The 25,975-nt window shown below is 38.5% G+C and overlaps 1 pseudogene; it reads left to right on the forward strand.

Annotated features, from left to right (window-relative positions):
• Window positions 1-22,938: 22,938 nt before the first annotated feature.
• Window positions 22,939-24,425, forward strand: LOC136203598 (tRNA-splicing endonuclease subunit Sen2-2-like; annotated as a pseudogene).
• The last annotated feature ends 1,550 nt before the right edge of the window (window positions 24,426-25,975 follow it).

Below are 25,975 nucleotides of genomic sequence, written 5' to 3' on the forward strand. Positions count from 1 at the left end.
ATTAGGATCTAGGAGATAATTAGTAAACATTTAGGGACCAAACCTTGCAATTCGGTCCCTAAGTGCCTAACTTTAAAGCTTAATCATGTTTTGTGAATTCATTGTTTGGGTGGTTTTAACACTAACTATTTACTTGTACATATATCGATTCTGACTTGTCCGTTTTGGTTACCCTTCTTATCCTCAGGAAGCTATGGGACGGAAAGGGAAAGACAAAGTCGTTGAGGAGGAAGAAAACAACGAGTCTGATGTCGAATTTGTCGACTCGCTACAGGTTCAATATAACTCTCCCTTTGGTTTAACATGTCAGGAAGAGGGGGTTAAGTATGCCCGTTTTGCAAACCAAGGCCACTCCCCCCGAGTCCTTTTTTTTTTATCAATCTTTCTTAGCATCTCTAGGATTGGACAAGGATTTCAAGAAAATCCCGCAGGCCCAAGGCTGGTATAATCTAGCCATAATGAAAACTGTCGCCTATGACAGCTATACCCTAGATTTCCTAAGTACCCTAAAAAAGGAGAAACCAGAAAGTAATGACATGTATACCTTCCGGCTAAGTGGACACCCCTTTCGCCTCCAAGAAGCGGCCATAGCGGCCTGTATGGGAGTTGGGAACGTAAATGGGGTTCTTTCAGGTTTTGAAAAACCCATGGATGCCAAACAAGCCTGGGAAGAAATGACCGGGCAGTCAAAATTTAACTCTAGCACTGCTACCCCGAGATCTCTATGGGATTCGCTCCTAAACTTTGCCCATAAATTCATAGCACATAATTTGTTGGGCAAGCAAGAGAGCAATAAAGTCGCTACGGGCGAAGTGTTTATTCTTTGGTGCGTTTCCAAAGGGAAACCAGTCGATAATGTAAAAGCTATTTTCTCTTGTTTCCGTAGCCAGCTTAGCAATAAACGTGGGTGACTCGGGCTAGGTTACTTAGTAACCAACTTTGTCAAAGACCGCTGGAGAGACATTGTCTTTGATGAGGATGGCCACCCACCAATGGTACTTAACTCGGATTTTCTTAGAAGATCCACTTTTCAGGAGGTGTTGACTCGGGACCCATCAAGTAGCCAGCCACGAAAGCGAGCACGGAGACCACCACACTAGAGGGTAGTAGAGGAGGAGCGAGAGGGAGATGAAGAAGAAGGAGTTACAACTGCAGCAGGAGGGTACCAAGCGGAGTACCAAGAGCCGGGGGTTCAGGCTCAATTCCAAGCCATGAACACAATGATGACTGAGATGCGGAATCTCAATCTCCAAACCTATGCTACTGTTTAGCATATAGATCAGCATTTCACCGCCTTCGAGCAGACCATGGACCGGAGACTATCTGGACTTAAGCATGTGGCTGCGGATTACTGAGAACGCTACGGCATGGAATGGCCATATTCCTCGGCCGATCAGTAAGTTGTCTTCTCCACCCTAACTCCTTTCATATGTGTTTCATTGTTTTCATATGCAATGTTGAAACTTATTGCATGATTTAAGTGTGAGGATGAGGGGTAGACAAACTTACAAAAATTGTATAAATTTTTAATTTTTGTTGCGTCGTGTCTAGTTTAGTTTTGATGTTTTTGGGTTTTATTTCTGTTTTTGCATGTTTTAGGGCCTAAAAACCGAAACTTCCTTTGAAGCTAAACTTCGTTATTTGTTTCTAGGGACTGAGAACTGAATCTAAAATTGCATGACAACTAGTTTAGGTGTGGGACACAACCCTTGTATCTGTAAACGCATGAGCTAAAGATTGCATTTAGACCCTACTTTTAAAGAAATGCTAAAATCAGTACTTAGGTAGATAACTTAAGGATTGAAGGCATGTGATATTGAATTTGAGCTTGGGGAGAACTAATAAGCACAAAATTGAAACCCAAAGAATTGTGAGTTGAATTTGAGCCTAAGAGCGAACATCAAAAAACTCTTTTTCTTGATATTTTTGTGTGAATGCTTTGACTTGTGGAAGATTACATATTTTGCACCTAATACTGAGTTGAATCTGCATGCACTGATTTGAGATGATAAACGATGAATCAGCCTCATTAGAATTAATCTTTTCTTTACCTTATTTTTATCTTTTTCATCCACCCTAGGAAGCCCCATTTGAGCCTTAATTTTTGTAGTTTGTAGTTTTCTTCCTTTCTAACCTTTATTTTTGCAAACTATCACTTAGTTTGTTGCCTAACCCAAGTTTTTTTTTTGCAAAGCTCACCTTGAGTCTTTGTTTTATTCTAGCGCTTTTTCTTTGTTTATGGCACTATAAGAGCAAGCCAAACGACTAAGAGGTGAACGCGCATTATTGTTAAAAGAAAAGAAAAAGAAAAGAGACGAACAAAAGGGGAAAACTTCACTCCCTAGTTCTTACAATCAAAACGTCTCAGAAAAAGAAAAAAATAATAATGAATAAAAAGCTCAATCACTTCATATCTGCTAAAAGCCATTTTAACCTTGTTTTTCTAGCGCTAGAACTTCTAACCCTTGTTGTACCTGTAACCCTTTCTAACCAAATTACAACCCCAATTCGAGGCTGTTTTTGATATTGTCGGAGTCATGTAGGAAAGTAGAGGAACTCGGATGAACGTGCAAAGTCAACGTAATCCTAAGCAAGAACATAAGCCGATAGTAAACACTTTAGCCACTAAATATTGTGTGAATTGAGTGAACTACCTATAGTGAGGTGTTTTACTTGGCTATCCCCTTAAGCTCGTTTAATTGAACATGTATCCTTTTCTTAGGAATATGACCTATGATAATTGAAATGCGGCTTTTGGATATCGTGTCTCTATTTTGTACTTCCGAATACATGTAATTACAGATGCTCGAAATTGTGTCAGGCACCTAGTAAAACTAAGAGGTTTTTCTAGCTTGACTGGTGATTGCAGGTTTATTTTTTAGTTTACTTGGGGACAAGTAAAGTTTTAAGTGTGAGGAGATTTGATAGGGGTCAAAAACCCCTATCTTTAGGTACAGTTTTAGGACGCTTTAGTTTAGTTTTTCTTTAATAAGCGAGCAATTCTCGCATTTATATGCATGTGTGTGTGTTAATTAGCTTTTGTATATGTTTTATTTACTTTTGTGGTTTAAGTTCGTTTTCTGATCATTTTTGGGCAAATATTGCCAAACTAGCACGTATGTTAGCTTTCAATTATTTATTATGGCTAAATGATCCACCAAAAGTCGCACCAAACAGAGTTTTTACTCAAATCAAGTGATTGGTGGGTCAATTTAGCCTCGAAACTAATGTCGTTTGGAGTTTACATACGTGTGCAGGTCAAAACAGGAACAAGTTCGGGCGAAAATCACGTCTTGGGGATACCCGACAGTCACGCAGAGCGTTTGGGCACTTGCTGCTCGCCAAACTGGCCATTTTAGGCCAACTCGACGAGCTGGCCCTCAGGAATCAGTCTTTTGATTGATTCCCGGCCGCACGACACCACGATCGCGTACCCACTTTCCCACCTGCAAAAGGAAATGAATTCGATCGGATTTGGGACTCAAAACCGCAACTATAAATAGAACCTTTTCAATGTAAATTACATATCTTCCTCTTTTGTAAAAACTCTAGCTTCCCCCTTGAAGAATCCTCTCCATCTCCTCCATCTCCTCCATCCTCCATTGAAGAACATTCGAAGCTCCAGTCCCCGAGGATTATTCAAGGTTCCCTCCTTAAGTCCTAGGAAGACGCCTGCAGTGGTAGACAGGTTCCCTGAAAGGGATTTTCTTACTCTTTTACATCTTGTTTATCTCTTGATCCAGTCTATGAATCCTAGGGTCATTGTATCTCCGTGACAATTTTCTCCATTTTTAATGTTAATACAATTCTTGTTTTGTTCAATTGATTCATCTATTTAATCTTTGTCGTACGCTTTGTTTGATTGGTTTAACTCATTCATAAATCGAAATATTTTGTTGGCACATATTGCGAGCTGAATCTGACCTAGTTAGAGCCTATAAGATTGAAGACCTTATAGAAGATTAAGCCCAAATTTCCGAGCCTTAGAGCTAGTCTCAGTCTTACAATGGAATCACGAACTAGGAACCATAGAAGGATAAGTAGGGTTAATCGCCTCAAACACAAGTGACTTTAGGTTATTAATTGGTTGTCTAAACAAATTATATTCATCATTATTGTATCATTCCATATCCCTTCGGGTAATTACATTATTGAAAGATCACTTAGGAGTAGAATAACTTAGATAGGAGTAGTTTAACTTAATCAAAACCAAGCTTAAACCCCCCAAAGCCTAGATAACACTAGAAATTGAGTAGTTTGATACTTGCAAGAGTAAATCATGTGGATTCGATACATGGACTTGTCCAGATTATTACTTGATAATGACGGGGTACAATTATCCCTTAGTAAGTCTCAATTGAGCGACAACTCGAGGCGCATCAGTCACGCCGTCGAAGTTCTGTTCCATCTGCATCCACCAAGGTCGAGAGTTCCACCTCCAAGTCCTAAGAGACGACTTTGAGTCCGGTTAGCTAGTTCTAAGGGCCGATTCTTCTTCCCTTTCTACTTGTTAATTAGCTTGTACTCTTTCTATGAACTAGGCTTGGTTGTATTCCGTATTTAGGCATTCCACATGTATAATATATGATTTACAATTTCGGTTTCATTACACACGTTATTATTTATTGCTTGTTTGATACTTATAATTGATTATTGTGTAGGTCGCTTACGAGCTCCGAAATCCACTTGGATTCACATAGGTGTTGCCTTACCGGAGTTGACAATCCGAAAACCGTAGGAATTGACGAGCCACGGAACTTACGGGCCCTAGTTTCTGATCCTAAGAGTTAGAGTCGCCTTAAGGGGAAATCACGACCCTAGAACCTCACAGAGTTGTTCGGTCTATAGATAGTCGTCTTTGCAAGAGTAAATTATTACTCGTATATGTTTCGAATTGTTTGCCATATGTTATAACTTATCACTACCCGTGACACTTCATTAGAGTTTGAATTACATAAGTCTGTTTCACCATAGTTTAGGAGTAGATTATAGTTGTCACCAAACTCAAGTCTAAAGTATTCACCGCTTAGATAACGTGTAGAACCGAGTAGTTTAATATTTATGGTTATAAATCCCGTGGATTCGATACCCGGTCTTAACCGGATTTATTACTTGATACGACGGGGTACACTTGCCCTACGTAACGTTTAGTAGTTAAAGCACGTAGAAAGATCTTAACCGTAACACACACACACATAATTTACCGCTCTACCGTAGGCGCGTCTCATCAAGTTTTTGGTGCCGTTGCTGGGAATTTATATTTTCTTACAATATTAAACCAAAATTTTTTATTGTTAGTCTAGGCATTTGTAAATATTACTTTCTTTTTGTGAATGATTTATTTTGTTTCTTGTTGTTACAAATGATTTTTTCCATGGTATGATGTCTTATAATCGTCATCTGTGGGATGACCACAAGGATGACGGATGTTCGCACCAACAAGCAACCTCACAATCCGATGTGGTAATCTCTATGATTAAAGATATTCTTGTGAGATTATCTAACACTGAGGCATATTGCAGGGATTTGGGAAATAAAATCGCCAGATTGAAGTCTCCTATTGATTCAATCGCAGACGAATCAATTAGAGATGCCAATCCAGTTGGTCAAAATGAAAAGCTCGAGTTAATTGAGGTTTCTCAAGAGAATTCTCCAAATAATGAAGGCTGTCTCAATTGCGAGGAAACAAAAATTCTAATCGATGAGTCGGTAGAGTGTGAACCCATGGAAAAGACTCCAAAATTAGAAGAGTTTGAGGTTTCTTCCAACTCGGAATATTTCACTCTTTTTGAACTACCAAAAGAGTCAAAAAGGGAGCAAACTAAACTCTTCAATAATTTCTTTAAATATAGCTTTTGGTTTTCATTAAATTTCTTTGAAACTAATAACCCGTTTTGCAGGTACGGATTGTTTATTCAAGAATTTGCATTCCTAACGCGAATTGAAGCATACACATAGGAGGAAATTCTAAGTCAAGCTCACCGACTATAAAGTAGCGCTTCTTGGGAGGCAACCCAAGCTCGAATAAGGCTCTGTTCTTTATCGTTGAAAAAAACTGAACTGAATTGAACTGAACTGAATTGAACTGAACTGAATTGAATTGAACTGAACTGAACTGAACTGAACTGAACTGAACTGAATACTGCTGAATACTGAACTGAATTTAACTGAATACTACTGAATACTGAACTTAACTGAATGCTACCGAACTTAACCGAACTTAACAATAATGATGATATTAGACTTTAAAATAATTTTCATGATAATATTGGACATTAATTAACTAATAATAATAATAATGATTCTAATAAATTTAATAATATCAATAATAAATAAATATATTATTAAAGATAAAACTAAATTGAATATCAAATAAAAGCCCGGGATGATAAAATCTTAGCTCGATAAAAGCCTATGAAATTAAATAAAAATAAGTCTAATTTAAATTAAAAATACAAATTACATACAAACATAAATTTATATATAATTTAAAGCCTATGAAATTAAATACAAATCTTCATATGAATACAAACTCTTAACTTTTTATTTTAATTAAGGGTTAAAGTGCAAAAATAACGTTTTGGGTCAGAAGTAATTTTACCTCTAACGTCTAAAATTGTGGAATTTTATCCCTAACATTGATAAATTGGATAAATTTGAGAAATAATTCATAATATGGATGCAATTCCTAATTTTTAAATATGGATGCATACTTTAGTTTTATTTTTTTATTAAACCATATATACTTTAATAAACTATCATTTCTTACTTTTATCTAATTTATTGATAATGATAAACTATAAATAATAATAATAATAATAATAAATAATGATAAATTATAGATAAATAATAATAATAATAAATTATATATAAATAATTATAATATAATAAATAATGATAAATTACTGAATACTGAAACTGAATGCTGAAACTGGATGCTGAAACTGAATACTGAAACTGAACTGAACTGAACTGAACTGAGTTGAACTGAACTGAACTGAACTGAACTGAATTGAACTGAACTGAACTGAACTGAACTGATTGTTACTGAAATTAAGTGATAAAGAACAGGGCCTAAGGGAGTTTTCTTTCCCATATTTTATCTTTTTTTTTTGTTGTTTTGTACTTTTGGAATTAGTACAAATTTTGTTCGTGCGGAGGGGTAGCATGACTCTCGCACTAGTGTTCGTGTGTGCTAATTCTTTTCGGTGATTTAAATCATTTTGTTTTTATGTTATGTTTCGTAATAAATAAAAACAAATAAAAATCAATAAAAATAAAAATTAATTAAACTAAATAATTAGCTCAAAAAGGGATCCAACACGTCACTACCCTCGGAAAATTAAAAAGTTCCGTTATTTGTCCTTAAAATAAAAGATGCTCAAATACGAAGGATCGGTCTAGTTAAGAAATTTTAGGTCTTGATTTCGAAGTTAGGAAATTTGTGAATAGTTGAGATCTGCACTTAACAAAAGCAACAATTCCAAAACTCACGAGTCATTCCTATAATTAACCTTAAAAAGGTAATAAAAACAGGATTTTTGAAAATTTTACGAGAGCTTAAAAGTACACAATTAAACCCAAAAATCAACGTGAGGTATTTTAAGCCTAAAAGAGTTCATACGAGAACTCTACTTTCTTCACAATTTTTGAGGGCTTTTGCTTCACTCAATTCATAGAGTTTGCACTAAATACCGAGTTAAGTACATTCGTTTTGGTAAAAAGGACAATAGATGATAAAATGAGCTCACTTAGGCTAATTCTTTCTTGTTTATTTTTTCTCGTTTTCCATAAACCTTTAGGAAGCCCCCTTGAGCCTATTAACCAACTTCTTTGTTAACTCCCATTTAACATTTAACCATTTTTCCTCTTGTTCGAATACCAAATAAAATCAAATGCATAAAAAAACCCCGAAATAAGCAAAGCCTATAGCAAGGGAGTACAAATCACCTTTGAAATTGTTTTTGTGCCACTCTCGGAATAAAAGAAAAAAAGAAAATAACAATAATAAAGCAAAAATAGAGAGTAATATGCATTCTCAAGCTCCACCGAGCAATTTCAAACCCATTTTTTACTTGCTAGACAAATCAATAAAGACACGATGCAATCACCAAATTCGGTGTTCGAACTTGAGTTCTTAAAATTAACCTCTAACCACTAAAAAGCCTCGCCTTCATTACAACCCCAACCCAAGATCATTTTTAATGTTATTCGACCATAACAAAGATGGAAAAACCCGGATGAACATGCAAACTCGGTGTGATTTTAAGTAAGTATAAAGAAGAGAGTATAAACACCAACCCACCAAAAATTTGTGTGATAAGAGTGAAGTACCTTGGTGAGGTACAATTGAGCTCTCCGAGAATAATCAATCCCCGTTAATATTGCCTATTAAGTTTGGTCATGGGGATTTCAAATAGGTTATGGTAACTCGTTTGCCCATGTAAGTGCTTATTGAAAACTTCTTAAAAATCGTGGTTTTGGAATCACGCATTTGGTTAAACCAACCGAAGGGTTATTTCTTAATTGTCTCAATCCCTCGTCTTTCAACTTTCTTTACTTGAGGACAAGTACAACTTTAAAGTCCGAGGACGTTGATAGCGACATTTTATCCCTATCTTTCTAGCGTGATTTACGGTTTATTTTGAGCTAATAATTAAGTTTAATTATAAAAATAAGTGTGTTTTGAATAAATAACGAAATAATAGTAAAAATTGTACTTTTGATAAATTTCATTACTTTTTGATCAATTTTAAAGAAATAAAGAATCAACTAATCTTGGTGTTCGTAGTTGTATTTTGCAGGTTCGGGATAAACGCACGAGACAAAAGGGACAATGGAAAAATGGCCAAAATTTAGCTCAGTCCACACGGAGCGTGCTTCACTTCACGCGGAGCATGCCAAGTCATCACGCGGTGCCCACTGAATCACAAAAGTCAACCTTGTCCTTGCCCAAGTCAACTTCAGTCCATGCGAGGCGTAGTGCATGCCACACGGAGCTTGGACTGGTGAGAATCAGTTGATAAATTCTAGGACCTCATCCACGCGGAGCGTAACATATACCACACAGAGCTTGAAGTAGTGAGAAATGTTTGATAAACTTCAGCAACTCATTCACGCGGAGCTTGGACCTTTTAGAGAACAGAAATAAGACTTCAGCAGCTCATCCACGCGGAGCTTGAGGTATTCCACGTGGAGCTTGAAGTGTTCAGGTCTCATTGTTCACATTGAGGGAAGATTTGATACATTTTTGTATTTTCATCGTATCTCCCTCATACGAACTCGGATTGAGGCGATTCAAAATGTGTTGGAAAGCTAAGAGAAAGATGAACAAGTGAATAATAATAATAATAAACTTCAAATTCGAAGCGCAATAGGCTCAAATAATTCATCTACGTCGCTGGACGTGTTGAAGCCTAGGAAATCTTTTATGGGTGTGAAATCTGCAAAGGAGAAAATAAGCAAATAATGAAGCATCATATGCTTCATTATTCTACATCAAATTCAAAGTCTTCTTACCACTTTTACACACATTCAAAGTCTTCCTTCAAATTCAAAGTCTTCTTTCCACATTCAAAGTCTTCTTACTTAATGTAATTACAATTATGACCCAAGCTTGATTTGTGTATAAATAGGAGTGCTTGGCACTCATTTAGACATTCATAATTTGTGTAATAAAAACTCTATCACCTTGAGAGCTTGTGTATTCCTTCCGTCACACCGTCGAAGTTCCGTTCCATCCGCATCCACCAAGCTCGAGAGTTCCACCCCAAGTCTTAAGACACGACTTTGAGTCCGATTAGCTAGTTCTAAGGGCCGATTCTTCTTCCCTTTCTACTTGTTAATTATCTTGTACTCTTTCTATGTACTAGGATTGGTTGTATTCCGTATTTACGCGTTCCACATTTATAATATATGATTTACAATTTTGGTTTCATTATACGTGTTATTATTTATTGCTTGTTTTGATACTTATAATTGATTATTGTGTAGGTCGCTTACGAGCTCCGAAATCCACTAGGATTCACATAGGTGTTGCCTTACCGGAGTTGACAATCCGGAAACCGTAGGAATTGATGAGCCACAGAACTTATAGGCCCTAGTTTCTGATCCTAAGAGTTAGAGTCGCCTTAAAGGGAAATCAAGACCCTAGAACCTCACGAAGTTGTTTGGTCTATAGATAGTCGTCTTTGCAAGAGTAAATTATTAATCGTATATGTTTCGAATGGTTTGCCATATGTTATAACTTATCACTACCTGTAACACTTCATTAGAGTTTGAATTACATAAGTCCATTTCACCATAGTTTAGGAGTAGATTATAGTTGTCACCAAACTCAAGTCTAAAGTATTCACCGCTTAGATAACATGTAGAACCGAGTAGTTTAATACTTGTGGTTATAAATCCCATGGATTTGATACCTGGTCTTAACCAGATTTATTACTTGATACGACATGGTACACTTGCCCCTACGTAGCATCTAGTAGAGTTAAAGCACGTAGAAAGATCTTAACCGTAACACACACACATAATTTACCGCTCTACTATAGGCGTGTCTCATCAAAATCCAAGGAAGAACACAGGAGTCGTTCCACTGAACAACAAACTCAACACACTCACTCCTCTTCCTCTGGTCCAAAACCATCAGTAGATCAACAGCAAACGCAACAAACAAAATCTAAATCCAAAACCGTTCAATACAATATTAAGAAATAGATAGACGTCTTAGATAGCTAGATAGCCTCTTTGATCTTCTAGTTTCTTTTTGTTTAAGTGTATAACTGCTGATGTGCTTGTCTACTTAGTTATCTAATGAACGTATCTTTCATCTCTATACTGTGTCAATTATGCTTCGTGTTGATTGTGCTTTTATCTGATTGCCTTTACTTAATATATTGACTTGCTTATAATGTCTAACACTTAAAAGATATTGAACAAATAACTCAACCTAAGAACATAATAAAACCTATTCAAGTATAAATCACTGAGTACTTTAACTCAGTAACCTTGATGACTCAATGTCACTTTCAACTCTGATACCTGAACATTCTTGATTGATAAGATAATTTTTTTAACAAGTATCAAGACTGAGTGAAATGAACATGTTCTTAAACTGACCTGTTTCTGACATATAACTCAGCCTTTCTGACCTAGAACTCAACCTTGCTACTTAAACCTTGAACTGTTCAAAGAAAAGCTAAGTCAGTAGCCCAACCCTTATGGGGGAGAACCCAAAAGCAAAAGTAAGGTCAGCAATCATGGGGAGCTTCACGCTGTGTTCTTAGTTTAATATTTTTGCCAACATCAAAATAGGGAGTTTGTTGAAACACATTTCCACAATGATTTTGATTTGATAAAATTATTTAAATTATAATTAAATCCCTAAGATAAAAAATTCCAACACATTAAATTTAAATGCTTTGAGTTATTTGTTACTAATGTGTTTGTTGAGTGTTGTTTGGCGTATTTAATTTACAAGTGTAAAAGACATTAAGAGAAAGCCCAAAGCCCATTAAGCAAGGTCAAGGCCCAAGCTAAGTCAAAACAGATCAAAGCTTGTGAATCAACTCAACCCAGCAAGAAGAAGGATCTAGAAGACTAGCTATCTCCTTCACAATGAAGCTGCTGAGTTCAACGGACAAAACAGACAAAGAAAGAGTTGACTCAATAAACTTGGAGACAAAGCTAATCCAAATGAGGAAAGGATCAGATGCAACATGGAAGCTGTCGAGGAATCTTTGCCGAAAATGGAGAGACAACCTGACACTTACTGACCAAAAGCAACTAAAGCACTGATCAAGACAGAAAGACTACGTTCTCATTGGCAGCGACGCTGAGCACTGAGGAACGAAAGGGACAACAGAGCCGTTTCCCTCCAACGGTTATTTCGAAATTTGAAATGACCGATGGCTCACGTGTCACTATAAATAGGCCTCTCATTTGCTTCAATCGATGCAGTTCTTCAATAAGTCGAAACACTGACCAAATTGTTCCTTGAAGTTCTGTGCAAAAGCAAAGCAAAGCAATCTTACACCAATTCTTATTCTTGTGTAAAACATTAGTTTTTAGATCATTCAAAGTGTTATTTGCATTAGAACAAAAACCTTTATCAATTCTAAAATTGTTAGGAGACTCTGAGTTGCTCGGTATTTAACACTCAGAGGTAGATAGTGTTGAGTATAGGATATAGAGGAAGGCACTCTGTATACTTGCTGACTATTGTAAGGGGTTTGTGCTCTACCCAAAAGAGCTCAGTAGTGGATTAAAGCTCGAAAGGATTCCGAGGACTAGATGTAGGCAGGAGGCCGAAGCAGGATAAAACTGCTGAGTAACCTTTTCTAACACTTAAACTCCTTTATCTGCTTGCTTTTTATCTTGTATAGTCTATTTCCTGACTCAACATTAGAAGCAGCCTTAGTCATTAATCAACTAAAGTTGCATCTGACCTTACTCCAATATCCTTGTGCTAACAATTAAGTGAAAAATCTTAAGTCATAACCAAAACAAGTCAGCCTTAAAAAGAAAAATTTTAAATAGCTCCTTAACCCCCCCCCCCCTTAGGAACTAATTCGTGTAACACAAGGGACCAACAAATTGTATTTTAAATACTGCATTTTCACTTTTACATTTTTATCGTGTGTTGTTTGGTGTTTTTTCTCTATTAATTGGTTTTCGTTTTCATTGTTGGTTATTATTTCGCTTTCTTTGGCTTTTGATTTATGTCGATTTCATTCGCTTTTCATTGAATGTTTTTTAATTTGTTTAATTTTTATACTAGGTTTTTGTCTGTATTGTGTTTGATTGTTTTATTTTTTTTATCCTTATTTTGTTCATTGTTTTTTTCCTTTCTAATTTTTATAGGGTTTTCAGAATGGTCGAAGGTAGTAAGAAAGTGGAATTTATTATTTTTTTCTAATAAGGGAGAACCTTCTACGACTTCTAGTTCTAAAGATGCTAAAGAGAAATATTTGCTTCAATTGATTAACAATTTGAATATACCTAGACCTCTTATAGTAGTGTTGGTAAGGAGAAAATGTTATGAAGGATGATGTGTCTAGCAAGAAGCAGAAGGAATAGTTGAGGACTAATGTTGATCAGACTGCTCAAATTTATAAGATTAAAAATATACTTGTGCGTATTATTTTTAAGATTTTTTATTTGTATTCATTTTGTTAACAATTTAAATTATTTTCATATGAGTTTTATGCGTTTTTATTCACTTCCATTCAACTTAATGAGTTGTGAAATGGTGTGAAATTGACTGAAATTAAATTAAAGTGTATAAAAGTATTTGAAATTGCCTGAAAGTGCGTGAAAGTGGATGCTGATAAATACGTGCCCACCTTTATCCTTAGAAATCCAACGCCAGCTAATGCTTTGAGGGTTTCAAACCCCACTTTTAGTCAGTATTGGGGAACTAACGATCCAATAACCAACGTTAAAAACTTTAGAAGAACAAATGGCTACCAACGTCATTCTCTGCCACTTTTTTCCCACTACCTTCAAGGATTCGGCAACCTTCTGATACGAACAACTCCTCCCAAGCTCTATTCACAATTTCAACCAAATGGATACGTCCTTCTCATATCACTTCGTGACCTCCTCTATTCTTAAAGGAAAAATGATGCAAGACTTGACGGTCCAAACCGAAGGCAAAACTCTAGCCCAATTCATTGAACGTTTTCAGGCCTTGTCCATTCAAATAAATGAATTCAACATCAGAGGAGAAATAGATGTCATGGCTGCGAATTGTCATAGTTGCACCTGTTGTCTCCTGAATGGACTCTAGCAAGTGTACTAGATACAAGTAATAAAGTGATAAGTCAAGTATCGTATCCACAAGGATTGAGGACCAAAGTTTATGAGAAATACTTTTTAGAACAGGGTGTTCGTGGTGTGTGTATTCTGTAAATTGAGAGATGTTGTTCAAACAGTAACAGAGTCAATGATTTTAGTTGATTAAAAGAAGTACTTAATGATGGTAAAAGGAAGAACAAGTCAAGCACAGCGGAACAGGTTACTTTCAGTCTCTATACACCCTATTTATTCATGAATGACGTAAAGTGAAGTCAAGGTCTCTGCTTTAATGCTCACTTAAGTCAAGTCTCGTGTGTTCTTAAGATTCTAAGACGTACTACAACCTTAAGCGTCCCTAAAGTTAGTTCTTTCTTGCATTACGATCGAAACAACATTTCTATTAAGAAAACCCTTGATACAACCTCCTGACATCTCTGTTTCGGGGTTGAATGCTTGACAAATAGTTCCGTGAAGATGAAAGCAGTTTCCTATCATGCATCTAACACTAACATACATGCCTTAAGCAATGGAGTTAAAGCTTTATCAAGCACAACATAATATATCACCATTCATTCATAAATAAGATAATAGAAGACTTACATAACCGGCCCTAACTAGCCAAACCCATTCAAAATGACTACTCACTCATGGTATAGAGTGAACAACCTGAGTTAGTTCCACAAACCTCCATAGATGGAGTCATCTTCCTTAGAGAGCTTCCTCTCTCTCTCAAAGAAGCCAAAAATTCTAGTTAAACGATTATCCGAAGTCAAAAGGTGTACCGCCTCCTTCCCTCCACTACATCTATATAAAGGAAGAAATCCGAGCCGTACCACCAAAATATTACAAAAGATTGTTTTTCTATAGCTAAGATACTAGGAAATGATTAATTCTAATTTGACCCTTGAACACTCAAGGGGGTGATCCATCTTTTCATCATGTTGCTTTCTGCCTTTCCTTCGCCTGCTGCTACTGCCACGCCGCTCCTGCCACTTGTCCAGTCGCTATCCGTCATCAGGTACGCAGCGGAGATCCGCTGGATCAAAAGTTGCTCTTCTCCTCAAGGTTCGTTGCAAAACAGGCTGTGTGGTAGCCCTTTGACTTAATCAATACAAATCTGCATAAAACACTTATAAGTTCTCTTTATTTAGGAATATTTCGCCTAAAACACTCACAAATTGTTATTAACATGCTGTTTAATTGCAGTCATATTCATGCTTAACAAATACCCCCAAATAAAATCCTTACTTGTCCTCAAGTAAACAAAGAGATAAGAATAACATCACAAGGGATTAGGTATGAATAATGGACGAATATTTATCGAGCAAAGATGAACGGGCGAAACAGATTTAGAAAAATGATTCAAACAGAAAGAGTTTACGACAGAAGACTTTTTGAGCAGATCATGATTGCTAATGAGGTTTTTTCGCTAGAGTTAAATTTTTTTATCCCTTTCTTATGAAGTTCCTCAAAGCTTCAAATTGAACCTCAATCATCATTTAAACCACCTGCATTGCTCCAAGCCTCACTAAGTTCAGGAGGATTCGCTCACTCTCAAATGACCTTTTTGCCATAAGGGAAGGGATCATCACTCCTCAGCTTAGAACAATCATCGCTAGGTTATGACATTGCTTTTTGGCCCTATCTCGATGGATCAAAAGTTTCCAGAACATAGTCTAAAGGTCTTACACATAGGTTGTGACGTTAAGCTAAGGCCAGGGTATTGAAATGAACGGCTATTTAGTGTAAGAATTATGTCCACATGCCAAGCGACTCAACTTAATTACATTTTAAACATTTAGTGAACTTGTTTCACTTTATTACTTTGCACAGTTTGTTTTACAACACTGGCCAACCTAAACTTCAAACACACAAGAGACAACCAATTTAAACATTTCATTTCAGGCTCAAGATATGAACATATGTTTTGAGCATACAACAAAACTTCACTCAATCATCATTCCTCAGATGTCACCATTTCAACAAATTTATTTTTATCCACTCAGAATTTCTTAAAATTTGTAATTTTCCTTAACTCGCGCAGCTTGTACTGAGGCATGAGACAAATTCAAGGTATTTTGGGATTTCAGTGAAGGGAATTGGTTTCATTACGTAGTGTTTAAGAAAGAATAGGCTACGGCTCAAGTTGGGTATCCTAAAAATGTGGGTCCAAAGCACGGGTAGGCTTTTTGTGGAGTGAAATTAGAATCTAAATGCCTTTTTCCTCCTATGTTCTTCCACAATTTTACCATTTTGACCAGGCAGCCAAAGCAATATCTACCTAAGGACAATATGCACTAGCCCTCTCATGAAGAAACAATGCATTTTCATGCTAATGTAGGCTCAAGTTCTCACATTTTAGGGCTTTTGCATTGGAGCAGGAGATTCTTTAAGTGAAGATTGATTTAAAACTTAAAATTTTTTAGAACTTCACGATTTGGGAGTTCAAATAATTTCACAAAGCTATTACCTCAATTCGCAATCACAAAAGCACTAACAGCTAGGAGTTAGACAAGAGAATGAGATAATTACAAAAAAACAAATAACAGACAAAATGCTTAGAGCGGACGTCGAGATTTATTGGAGGGAAATTTGCTAAACATATCAGTTTATAACACCAGCATGTTTCATCTTTTTATCATGTTATGCACATAATTTTTTGCAGTTTAAACGCATGCATCCCACCCCCAAATTAAAGTCAACATTGTCCCCAATGTTATACCAAAACGGGAGAAAAATAATCATACCATGATCGCATTGGAGTGCAACAATAAATGTAAAGAAGGGTTATAAGTGTTACCGGATGCTTGGATAGCGACAAGTGTGATGGTTTAGACAAGAGGAGAACGAGAGGACTCAACCTCTCGATCCTTAGCAGGAGCAGTACCATCCCCTTTCGAGGAGGTAGCGGCATGGGTTTCAGGGGCAGCAGATTTCGCTCTTACCGGACTTTTGACCGAAGCACCCGAAGGACTTTCCCGCCCATGCTCTTCTACACAGAGGTGCTTCAGCATATCCACCTCACTTTGTAGAATAACATTTTTATGCTCCAGGGCATGGATCTGGTCGCGATTAGCTACATTCTGTGCAAATATGGCATTAAACTTACAGACAATATCATCATTGGTGAGCTTTGCACATTTCATGTAAAAGGCAAGATCTTTTTCGTGCTCAACTTGCTCGGACTCAGAGGAGACAGAGACAGTAGGTTCACTCTTCCTTTTTCGGCTTTCGACTCTCCTTGATTCAACAAAGTCTGCCATCCAGACCCACTTCCCATTCACCATTTTCCCAAAACACATGCTCTGTAAACTCCTTAAATCAATCTGGTCAGGGTGGTTTACAACAGTGAGCCGGGTGCGGTCCTCTGGCTTAAAGACTCTAATTTCTGCTGCAATCCGAGTCACGATGCTCCCACAGCAAATGACCGAGGAATTCTTCTTCCCAAAATTGGCAATGTACTCCCCAAACCAATAGCCTAGATTCATTCTGGGCCCGGTTGTCATACTCCACAAAGCCGTAAGGTCGGCATGGGGAATAGTGGCCTGGTTCTCGCGGGCAAAGATGGTGCCAGAGACCAGTTTATGGAGGTACCGGACGGCATAGTCATCAATATTTGAAGCCTTGGAAACACTACCGTCATACCTCGGCTGGTTCGAAATAGATTGCCAGAAAGCCTGTGGGTCAAATACATCAGGGGTTTGAGTGAACACCTCCTTGTAACTTTCCGACTCAAGGTCATCGTCATCCGTGGCACCCAATAGACTGTTGAACATGTTCAATGAAGGCCGCTGGGTGTGAGTCATTAGCCTGAAACTAAACTTGCCTTCCTCGTCCGGGTCAGTAATCTCGGAATGGTGCTTAAACGTAGCTAGGAATTCCAGCGTGAGTTCTTTGTAGGCCGGCTCCGCTATTTCAAAGAAGCAGCCGAAATGGCCTGCCTCCATGAGTCTCCGCACACGTACGTCTAGTTTGAGCTTCTTCAAGGTCTCCCAACAAACTGTTCTCACAGGCCCGAATTCAAGTTGCGCAAGTTCCTCGTAGTACGTCTGTACTGCTGCATCTTTGAACCGAGATAGCTTTTTCACCAATTTTTCATCAGGGACGAAAACAACTGAGCTTGTTCCCATCATTTTTCCCTTAGCTCTTTCTTTCTTCGTTGATCCTTCGACTTTTACCTGCTTTCTAGAACCACGAGTTCTCATCCTGCGCTCAAGTCTAAATAGGGTTTCCCAATGATAAAGAGCACAGAGCATGTGGTGAACTGTGAAATAAAAGTGTGAAAATAATACAAGTCGAACGAGGGGCCGTATTTTTGGTCGGTCTCCTTAAGTAGGGAGAGGAAATGAAACGTCTTGTTGCCAAACTGATAGGGGTATTTTACCCCTATCTTTTAGCGTGATTTACAGGTTGATTTTGGATAAAATAAATAAGTTTAATTACAAAAATCAAGCGTTTTGATAAAATAAAGAAATAAAAATAAATTTCGTACTTTCAATTAATTTTCCGTGTTTTTGATTAGTTTAGGAAATAAAAACGTCAAACTAACTCGGCTTGTAAGATTTGTATTTCAGGTACGAGCAAGGAGCAAAAATCTACTCAAATACGCGGGGCGTGAAACATGTTGTCAGCAATAATTGCCTTATCCGCAGACGCCATGTGGAATTGACTCAGCATACGCGGGGCGTATCACACATGTCGGAAATAATTGGCCTAATCCTGAAAGTCAGACTGCACTGTCTCCTTGAGTCAACTCTTCGTACGCGAGGTGTATCACCATACACGCGAGGCGTACCAGGCAATTCCTCAATGATAAAAGCTCAGAGACTCTTTTACGCGGGGCGTACTTCAGCTACGCACGGCGTAAAAGCTCCAATTCAAGCAATAAAACTTCAGAGACTCAAACACGCGGGGCGTACTTTAGCTACGCAGGGCGTGCTTGAGACAACAAGACATGGAATTGGTCCACATGCAGGAGATTTCTGACGGAATGGGCACTTACGCGGGGCGTAGACCACCTCACGCGGGGCGTATCATGGGATTTCTGCACCAAATAATATTGCTCCATACTTGTGCTTTGTGAAGTTACAATATTGCCCTTGCTTGATGTTTATAAATAGGAAGCTCTTGAACTTCATTTGATACCAAGACCTAATTACACACTAGAGAGCAAACTATACTTATTTTGATTATTGTTGTAGTATAGATTCAGTTTTTGTAGCTAAACTCTCCACCTCGAGAGCTTGTTCGGTTGCTCTGGCATTCCATCGAAGTTCCGCTCCACCATTCGTCACCAAGCTCGAGAGTTCCACCTCCACGAGCTATGAGACGACTTTGAGTCCGGTTAGCTAGTTTCAAGGGCGGATTCTCCCCTTTTTACGTGCTAATTAGCTTGTACTCTTCCTATGTACTAGGCTTGGTTGTATTCCGTTTATATACATTCCATATTTATAATTTCATGATTTATAATCTCTATTTCCCTTTACGTGTTAGTGTTTGCTACTTGTTTTGATATTTGTAATGGATTATTGTGTAGGAGAACGCGATTTCCCCCGCCATTCGGGCTATCCTTAGGGAATTATATAGGTGTTGCCTTATCGGAAGTGACAAACTGGAAACCGTAGGAATTGACAAGCCACGGAACTTACGGGCCCTAGTTTCTAATTCCCCCGTATTAGACACGCCTTGACTAGGAATCACGTAGTCTAAGTGCTTCACGGGTCGGTCCTACTACACTTAGTCATCTTTGCAAGAGTAAATTATTATCCGTATACATTTAGAGTCGTTATTTATCGTGGTTATAACTTATCGTTATTCATCCTACTTCATAGGGTTTTAGCTACATAAATCTGTGTCGCCAATAGTTAGGGATAGTGTGTAGTTGTGTCTTACTTTACCCCAAAGTAATCACCGCTTAAATAACATACGAAACCGAGTCGTCTAATACTTGTAATTATAAATCCCGTGGATTCGATACCCGGTCTTAACCGGATTATTACTTGATACGACGGGGTACACTTGCCCCTAAGTAGTGACGTCTAGTAGATACAAAGCACTTAGAAAGACCACATCCATAGTCATAGCGCAATCATTGTAATACACATTTAGTCGTCATTAGAAAACTCTACTAGCCGCGCGCATCAAGTTTTTGGCGCCGTTGCCGGGGATTTATAATCTCCTACAATATTAGACAAAAACATTTCATTGTTAGTTTAAGCATTCTTTTTGTATAAATTGTTTATATATACTTTTACTAACATTATTCTTTCTTGTTGATAATCTTTGTTTTACTTTATGCACACCCGATCTAAGAATGATTCTCTCGTACCTATTGATCTCGAAATTGAACATACTCTTTGTAGGTTACGTAGAGAAAGAATGGCAAATCTCAACAATGAAGCTAACCAGCCCGAGTTCAACCAAAGGGAGCCGGAACAACCCGTGAATAACGACCGTAATGGTGAAGGCAACGACACGCGTTTGATGTTGGAGATTCTTGCTCCACATCGCCCTCAAATCTGCCATGGAATCGTTGCCCCCACCATTCCAGCCGACACATTTGAAATAAAGACTAGCATGATCCAATTAATCCAACAACTCGGTCAATTCGGAGGGGAACTTCATGAAAACCCTAATGAACACCTTGATAAATTTCTTATGTGTGCCGAAACTTCGCGGAAAAACGGTGTTCCGGTTGAGGCCGTCCAACTAAAACTATTTCCTTTCTCTTTGACAGGGCAGGCATTGGAATGGTTGCACTCGTTAGAGGCGGGGTCGATCACCTCTTGGAAGGAACTTGAGAAGGAGTTCCTATCTTACTACTTCCCGCCCTCTAAAACGGTTAAGTTGAGAAAAGATATCACTTCCTTTCGGCATCTTGGATACGAGGCCCTCCACTCATCTTGGGCTAGGTTCCGAAAGTTGCTCCGAAGTTGTCCCCATCACGATATCCCTAAGCATGATCTAGTAAGTACCTTTTATCATGGTTTAACACCTACTAATCGTGCAACCGTTGATTCTGCCGCATGTGGGGATTTGTTTCGCAAATCAGCAAGCGGGGCGTATGAGCTCATTCACGAATTAGCTAGGAAAAGCGTCCAATGGCAAGAAGATCAGCTTGCTGGACCCTCGCAACATCAAACCTTTGCCGTAGAAGACGAGGCTCCCACAATCTTCATGATTGAAATGAATAAGAAGCTGGACGCTTTAATGGCGCAAATGAGCCTCCAGAATTCAGCACAAATCCTAGTGTGCTCTCATTGTGGTGGTGGCCACCAAGGTAAGGATTGTCAAGCTGGAAGCCCTTTTGCCGGTGACGCCGAAAGTGTAAGTTATGTAGGGGGACAACAAAGGTATAATTCTCATTATAACTCCTATCCTAACACGCATGCTTATCACCACCATAACAATAATAATAACGGATGGAGGCTTCAACACACTCCATCTTATGATAACAAGCGGAATGTGTTGAAGCCCCCATCCGAACCCCATGGTAAATTTGTGGAACAAGGGTTGGGCCAATTTCCTCACATCCAAGAAGGGCAAAAATCACAACCTCCTAGCAATGCACAAGACGCAATGGTAATTGATCTCCTTAAAGAAATATCTTCCCGTCTTGCTAACAATGAAGCATTTTGCAGGGACTTGGGACAGCAAGTGGCCCAATTAAGTCGCCAACGACAAGGGAGACAACATGGGTCTCCCCCGATTAACGCCGAACAAAACCCGAAACCAAAAGATTGGGAGACCGCACAAGCAATAACTCTCCGTAGTGGTAAGGGTTTGGAACCACCGGTTCCAAAGGCGACTCCACCCGCTCCACAGGTAAGTGATGAAGCGGAAGTGGTGAGTAACCCCGGTTCGGATCCAAAACCCGCGACTTCCTTGGATAAGAATAAAAATGTGTGTGATCCAATTGGAGCTTATGTACCGAAGCTCCCTTTTCCACAACGACTTAAAAAGGAAAAATTGGACCACCAATACGGCAAGTTTTTGGAAATTTTTAAGAAACTTCACATTAACATTCCACTTGCGGAAGCATTGGAACAAATGCCCACATATGCGAAGTTTCTTAAAGAAATCCTCGCCAAAAAGAGGAAGTTGGATTATAATGAGACGGTAGCGCTCAGGGAGGAATGCTCCGCGATTATAACAAACAAACTCCCACCTAAACTCAAGGATTTGGGTAGTTTTTCTATCCCTTGCACGATTGGTAATGTTGAGTTTAGGAGAGCCTTATGTGATTTGGGTGCTAGCATCAATCTAATGCCTTTATTTGTATTTAGGAAGCTCGGCTTGGGAGAACCTAAGCCTACCAATATGACGCTCCAGCTGGCCGATAGATCCATTGCCCGGCCAAAAGGAATTGTGGAGGATGTCTTAGTGAAAGTGGACAAGTTCATTTTCCCCGCCGATTTTGTAGTTCTCGATATGGCGGAAGACGATTCGGTACCGATCCTCCTAGGACGACCATTCCTTGCAACAGGTAGGACTCTTATTGATGTCCACGAAGGTAAGCTCATCCTGCGGTTGCAAGACGAAGAGGTCGAATTTAACGTGTATAACTCCATGAAATTTCCGTCTAATACCATGGCGGATTGTAATTTTTTAAATTCCGTAGACTCTATTGATCTTTTTGTTGAAGAATTTTGTGATAGGTCTTCTGCGGGAACCTCTTCGGAAATAGATGGTATTGAGCATTTGGATGAGGAGCCATTGAACAAGCCGTTTGAATACTCATCCGAAATAGAACAATGTCTATTGGCAAGGAGCCGGTTCGAGGGTCTAGACCGGGATAGCAAAGCAAAGCCGAAGACCTCTCTTGAGGAACCTCCAACTTTGGAACTTAAACTCTTGCCTCCTAATTTAAAATACGTATTTTTACAACCTCCTAATTTCTTACCGGTTGTTATTTCTTCGCTTTTGACAGCGGAAATGGAGGAAGCATTAATTGCGGTGTTACAAAAACACAAAGGCGCATTTGGGTGGACCATTCACGACATAAAAGGGATTATCCCCACCATTTGCACACACCGCATCTTTATGGAGGATAAAGTCAAGCCCTCCGTGCAGCCGCAACGACGGCTTAACCCCAATATGAAAGAGGTAGTGAGTTACCTGCTCGATGAAATGCTCAATTGAAACAATTCTATGCATATTGCCTGTTTGATGAAATGCTGAATCGAATCAATTCTCTGCATATTACCTGTTCGATGAAATGCTCAATCGAAGCAATTTTAAGGAACTGTAGCTCAAGGGAAGGAAGAAGCTAAAACCATGCATATTACATGTTCTATGAAATGCTAAATCGAAGCAATTCTATGCATATTACGTGTTCGATTGAAGCAATTCACAATTAATTAACTTGTTGAAGTGCTTAATTTCTATCAGGATATAGCTAAATGGCCCCAAGATGGAAAGGAAAGAGTGCAGAAGCTAAAGCACTTGAAGATCCAATGTCGAAGATTATTTCACAGCTTTCTTCTTCTCTAACTGAATCAAATCCTCATGGATTACTTACCGGATGCAGTGTACTAATCGCAGTAGAACCCGAGCAAACTGAACTTCTTTCGGCCGGCCAATCATAAATGCTTCCAAAGATAAACAATGGTTTCAATTAGGTATGGAGGAAGCATTTTACTTACAATATTACTTAAAATGCCTGAAAATTGTTGACAATGATGATTGTGAGATGAATTCTGATGAGCTATAGAAGTATATGAAATCAAAGATGAAAACTTTCCCTGATTTATTCAAGGTTTATTCGCATCTCCGGAAGAAAAACTGGGTTGTGAGGCCGGGATCACAGTATGGCGTAGACTTTTTTGCGTATCATCATCATGTCTTTTGTTCATTTTGAATATGATGTCATTGTTTCATCATCAGAAGAAGGAGATAGTAATGGGAGATTGAGTGTTTGTCCTGATTTTTATTGCACAATTCGACTTTGCGGAAGTGTTGCGAAAACATTGTTAGTTGTTAATATCAGTAAACATGGAAATGGTGATTCTTCTCCATTGTATTTGGATGGATACTCTGTTCAAGAGCACATAATCACTAGAAGGAGTTCAGAACAAAGTCATGAGGATCAGAACAGCTCTGAAAACAAAACCAGGTAAGAAATTCTCAAAGTTTGGATTTTGGTTGATTTTTTTTGGAATTATAGGGTAGTTCTTGAACAACTTTATCAAAGTTGTATTTATTGATTTGTTTTTTTTATGGGATAACGTCAAAATTTACCCCTATGTATTCACGTTTTTAGGAAAGTGCATATTTACCCCAAATATACGAAATGGTGCAATTTTACCCCTTACGTTGCTAAGAAAAATTAGTTTTACCCTTACCTTTAACTAACAGAAAATTTGAATCTGTAGTTATTTATTGATTTTTTTAATTTTTACGGGATAAGGTCGAAATTTACTAGTATCCTTTTTGGAAAGTGCAGATTTAAATGTGATTTTATCCCCTAATCTTGCTAAGCAATATCAATTTTACCCTTGCCTAACAAACTTATTTGACAGTTTTTCGACCGCCACATTGAATCTTCAAATAAGTTTTTCGATAAACTGATGTAGTTTCATGTATTTTTACAAGTTGTATATAATTGTTTCAGTACCATAGTAAACATGTTAGGTAGTTTTTGTGTGTGATTAACTTGTTTATAACTCCTATCTCCGATAGTCCATGGGTTAGCCCGGTCCAATGTGTGCCAAAAAAGGGGGGCACAACGGTGACGGAAAATGATCAGAGGGAATTGATCCCCACACGGAAAGTAACCGGGTGGCGAGTATGCATTGATTATAGAAAACTTAACGAAGCCACCCGAAAAGATCATTTTCCCTTGCCGTTCATCGACCAAATGTTGGAAAGAATGGCGGGTCATAAATTCTTTTGCACCCTCGATGGCTTATCCGGTTATATGCAAATTCCCGTCGATCCTTCGGATTAAGAAAAGACGACATTCACTTGTCCGTATGGGACATTTGCATATAGGCGGATGCCATTTGGGCTTTGTAACGCCCCCGCCACCTTTCAAAGGTGCATGACGGCTATATTCTCCGAAATGATTGAGGATTTCATGGAAGTCTTCATGGACGATTTTTCTGTTTTTGGGTCGTCCTTTGAGATTTGTTTAGGTAATCTTGATAAAGTCCTCCAACGTTGCGAAGACACTAACCTTGCGCTCAGTTGGGAAAAATGTCAATTTATGGTTCAAGATTGCATTGTTTTGGGACACAAGGTGTCCGGGGAGGGGATCGAGGTCGATCCGGCCAAGATTGAGGTAATTGAAAAACTACCTCCACCAATCAACGTTAAGGGAATTCAGAGTTTCTTGGGTCATGCGGGGTTCTATAGACGATTCATCAAGGATTTCTCTAAGATAGCAACCCCCTTGACCCAACACCTTGCAAAGGATGCAGAATTTAGTTTTTCCCCCGAATGTTTACTTGCATTTAATACGCTAAAGGAAAAACTAGTTAATGCACCTATCATGGTGAAACCCGATTGGAACCTCCCCTTTGAACTAATGTGTGATGCGAGTGATTTGGCTGTAGGCGCTTGTTTGGGCCAACGGGTGGATAAACTCTTTCGCCCTATCTATTATGCGAGCAAAACGCTCAATGAGGCCCAACAAAACTATTCCATCACGGAAAAGGAGATGCTTGCCGTTGTTTTTGCTTTCGATAAATTTAGATCATATCTTGTGTTATCCAAAATTATCGTATACACTGACCACGCAGCTCTCAAGTACTTGATGACTAAGTAGGACGCCAAACCACGCTTGATACGGTGGATCCTACTCCTACAAGAATTCAACATCGAGATCAAAGATAAAAAAGGAGTGGAGAATGTTGTGGCCGACCATCTCTCTCGCTTACAAGGTGAGCAAGGCGAATCTCTAGAAGCTATTGAGATTAAGGAGACCTTTCCTGACGAAGCACTCTACGCGGTAACATCTTTACCTTGGTATGCCGATATGGCAAACTACAAAGCCGGTAATATTCTTCCCCCGCACCTTACATATGAGCAGCGTAAGAAATTCTTTCACGATGCTAAGCACTATTTTTGGGAAGAACCCTATCTGTTCAAATCATGTGTCGATAACATTATTCGTAGGTGTATACCGGAAGAAGAGGTTAATCATGTGCTACATATGTGTCATACCCAAGAGCCGGGG

This window comes from Euphorbia lathyris, chromosome 8 (genome assembly GCF_963576675.1).
Source record: "Euphorbia lathyris chromosome 8, ddEupLath1.1, whole genome shotgun sequence".
NCBI lineage: Eukaryota > Viridiplantae > Streptophyta > Magnoliopsida > Malpighiales > Euphorbiaceae > Euphorbia > Euphorbia lathyris.